The sequence below is a fragment of the Grammomys surdaster genome, unplaced genomic scaffold (genome assembly GCF_004785775.1).
Source record: "Grammomys surdaster isolate TR1022 unplaced genomic scaffold, NIH_TR_1.0 62, whole genome shotgun sequence".
NCBI classification, from domain to species: Eukaryota; Metazoa; Chordata; class Mammalia; order Rodentia; family Muridae; genus Grammomys; species Grammomys surdaster.
This window is the reverse complement of record NW_021604564.1, coordinates 28,412,807-28,416,787: the sequence shown is the minus strand read 5'-3', so window position 1 is coordinate 28,416,787 and position 3,981 is coordinate 28,412,807. Positions and strand designations below refer to the sequence as shown.

Genomic DNA, 3,981 nt, shown 5'->3' with positions numbered 1-3,981 from the left:
TATGAAAAGATATTGTGTAAATTTGGTTTCGTCATGGAATATTTTGGTTTCTCCATCTATGGTAATTGAGAGTTTTGCTGGATATAGTAGTCTGGACTGGCATTTGTGTTCTCTTAGGGTCTGTATGATATCACTCCAGGATCTTCTGGCTTTTATAGTCTCTGGTAAGAAGTCCAGTATAATTCTGATAGATCTGCCTTTATATGTTACTTGACCTTTTCCCCTTATTGCTTTTAATATTTTTTCCTTTTTTTGTGCATTTGATATTTTGATTATTATGTGATGGGATCAATTTCTTTTCTGGTTTAGCCTATTTGCAGTTCTGAAGGCTTCTTGTATGTTCATGGACATCTCTTTCTTTAAGTTAGGGAAGTTTTCTTCTATAATTTTGTTGAAGATATTTACTGGCCCTTTAAGGTGGGAATCTTCACTCTTATCTATATGTATTATCCTTAGGTTTGGTCTTCTCATTGTGTCCTGGATTTCCTGGAATGTTTTAGGTTAGGAGTTTTTGCATTTTGCATTTTCTTTGACAGTTATGTCAATGTTTTCCATAGTATCTTCTGCACATGAGATTCTCTCTTCTATCTCTTATATTCTGTTGGTGATGCTTGCTTCTATGACTCTGGATCTCTTTCTTAGGTTTTCTGTCTCCATGGTAGTTTTCCTTTGAGATGTTTTATTGTTTCTACTTCCATTTTTAGATCCTGGGTGGTTTTGTTTAATTCTTGCTCTTGTTTTGTTGTATTTTCTTGCAATTCTTTAACGGATTTTTATGTTTCCTCTTAAGGACTTCTTCCTGTTTACCTGTGTTCTCCTGTACTTCTTTAAGGGAGTTATTTATGTCCTTCTTAAAGTTCTCTATCATCATTATTAGAAGTGATTTTAAATCTGAATCTTGCTTTTCTGGTGGGATGGGGTGTTCAAGACTTGCTATGGTTGGGGAACTGCGTTCTGATGATGCCAGGTAACCTTGGTTTCCATTGCTTATGTTCTTGTGCTTACCTTTCACATCTGGTTATCTCTAGTGCTACCTGAACTCACTGTCTGTCTGACTGGAGCCTGTCTTTCCAGTTATCTTGTTGTGTCAGAGCTCCTCAGAGTTCAGCTGTCTCTGTAATCCTGTGATCTTGAGGTCCTGGTTAGAAGAGATCCTGAGACTCAGGCTGCCTCTGGAATCCTGAAATCCTGCTGCTTTGAGCACAGTGGTTCCTGTGCTGTTCTGTGGTTCCTCTAGGACAGATCAGAATATGGAATCTTCATGGGAGCAGACGAGCTAGGAGTCTGCCCCAACCAAAAAGAACAAGCGAGTGCCTTTTTGATATTTCCAATCCTGTAATAGTGGAAGTTTCATTTATCCTTTATTTTAAGGCCAAGGAAATTGAAGTTTGTTGAAATTTGGTCTGTTGTTATGTATTGTAGTGCTTCATGGTGAGATCTCCCAAGACGTGATTGCTCCAGAGACTGGAGAGTCCTCAGGATCACCCAAGAGACTCTATGTGACCTTCCCTCCACTCCCAGGTTATTTCTGATTACAAACGAAGATTCAGACAGCCAATAGCTGGATATTGGAGACCTGGGTGGGGTTTAGGATCAGAGGAGAACCACAATAGGAGAAAAGGTTGAAGAGAGGAGAAAGATACTATGGGTTAGGAGTCAAGAAAGCATGGTCCTATGGAATGGCCAATTGTAATTAAGAGCAGCCCAGATGAAACATAGTAAATAATAACTCTGGCTTTTAGATAGGAAAGTAGATTGTAATAGCATAGTGGGTAGATATCTGCCCACCATTTGTGCTTTTTAAGTATTATTGTAAATATAAAGATTGTGTGTCTTTCATCAGGGAACTAAAATGTAGGATAGAAGCTCTGGATTGAGATTAAACTTTTCTACAACAGAAATCTAATTTTTTTGTTAATAAAAATAAAAGCATGCTTTTATATTGACCATAAGCTTGATTAATTGTATATTTCCAAAATGTCATAGTAATGGTTAGAAATATGTATGACTAATTATTTAGTATATTCAAAAATGATGATAGTAGGACTTCATTCTACTTATAACATAATCATTATTATTTCATGATAGCGTTTTGATTTTTTTTAATGGTGAAAAAAAGTATATATTTAGAATTAGCCATCTGGACTCAGTTTAGATGATCTCAATCTTGTTGGCAACATCTAGAGCATCATAATCACGAGCTAAGCGAACAGATGCCTTCTTCTTTCCTTTAGGCCTTATCAGTAATTGACTTTGGCCACATCAATGTAATAGAGTTTCTTCAAGGCCTGTTTAATCTGGTGCTTGTTTGCATTGACATCCACAATGAATACAAGCATGTTGTTTTCCTCTATTTTCTTCATGGTTGACTCAGTGGCCAGTGGGAATTTGATGATAGCATAGCACTCAAGATTCTTTCTCCTGGGTGCACTCTATCGAAGATATTTGGCTGCCTCCAGAGCTGCAGTGTCTTGGGCCATTGCAAGGTGAGTGATATTAGGATCTTCTTTTTATGACTGTGGATGCCATTCAGCACTGCCTTCTTAGCTGTCAAGGCCTTTACTTTGGCTTTGGCTTTGGCTTTGGCTTTGGCTTTGGCTTTGGCTTTGGTAGGGGCAGGAGCTTCCTTCTTAGCTTTCATTGCCATCTTAGTCAAAAGGTGATAGCATTTTTAATATACTAAAAATGTGTCTATGTACAATGATAATTTTGTGCCATAATCAAGTAGGAATTATTTCAGGAAATCAATACTACTTCATCACTCAAAATATAAGAAGAATGTTTAAATATTTATGCTAGTTCATACAAGACAAAAATATAGACAAATTCAACATCTATTCACTATAGAATCTCTCAGCAAACTTAGGATACAGGATACATCCATACCTGGATCATAAACATTAAAAACAAATCTTAGAGCATTCATCAAATTTAATAAGCTTCTGTATTTTGTCCCAAAGACCAGAAAGAAGAAAGTATGTCATTTTTCCAAGTTTCTTCCCGAGAGTATACTGGAAGGTTTACCTAGAGTAACAAGACAATGAAATGGTAAGATACAGATGGAAAATAAATAAAATTCCCTTTGTTCTCAAATAGTTTTTTCCTGTGGAATTTATACAATTCATCATCAGTCAATATCTTTGAAATTGTGATATAAGTTGTATGATACAAAAATGTTAAGTTTCTCTACTAAATTTTCCTTCCTTTTGTCTGTGCTTTATGACTGCTTTTCACCCCTTGTGACTCAAAGCACCCTTTGAGGCTTCCTGAAGATCTTCTTTTTAAAAAGATTGTATTTCATGCACCTTGGATAGCATATCCCAGTAATATACAGCCATGTGTTTGTGTGAAAAAACATGGGAGAGGGGACCATTTCATAATATTTTTATAATCTCAGGTTTATTTTGTTTCCTTTAAGTGACACAGGAAACTTAAGAGAGTGCTGATTGGAATGTCCATTTCTTCCATTTATGCCATAGCTATGGTAAGAAATATAGACTTTGTTATAGAACATTCTCTTGTCTTATCTCTAAGGACTTACATCTCCTCTACCTACAAAAACATTTTCTCTTAAGTATCAACTGTGAGAATTTGGGAATGAGAGTATTCTTGGAAATAACTTCTGCAAGTAGTTATGTCTCACAGGATTGTCCTTCTCACGCTAGTCCACACAGAGTCCTCAGAATTTTGGTAAGATATCATTACGCCTCTTATCATTTTGTGGATCCAGCACTTTGGTTCATTCAGGTCAGTAGCTCTTACCTATGGTTCTATAAGTGGAGATATCCACATTTCTCAGTAGTGTTTGCCTGCCAATCAAATTCTCTTTACTCTCTAATGGATGACTGCTGAACATAGTAAAGTCCCCATGCTGATATTTGCAATTACAAAGTGATTGACAATGTGGATGTCAAATAACGATCCCATGGCAGGGAATAAGACTGACTTAGTACGGAATATTCCATTAAGAATTTTGACGAA

At 36.4% G+C, this 3,981-nt stretch overlaps 1 pseudogene; it reads right to left on the bottom strand.

The window, feature by feature from the left end:
- Positions 1-2,151: 2,151 nt before the first annotated feature.
- LOC114619165 lies at positions 2,152-2,602 on the bottom strand (annotated as a pseudogene).
- Positions 2,603-3,981: the final 1,379 nt, after the last annotated feature.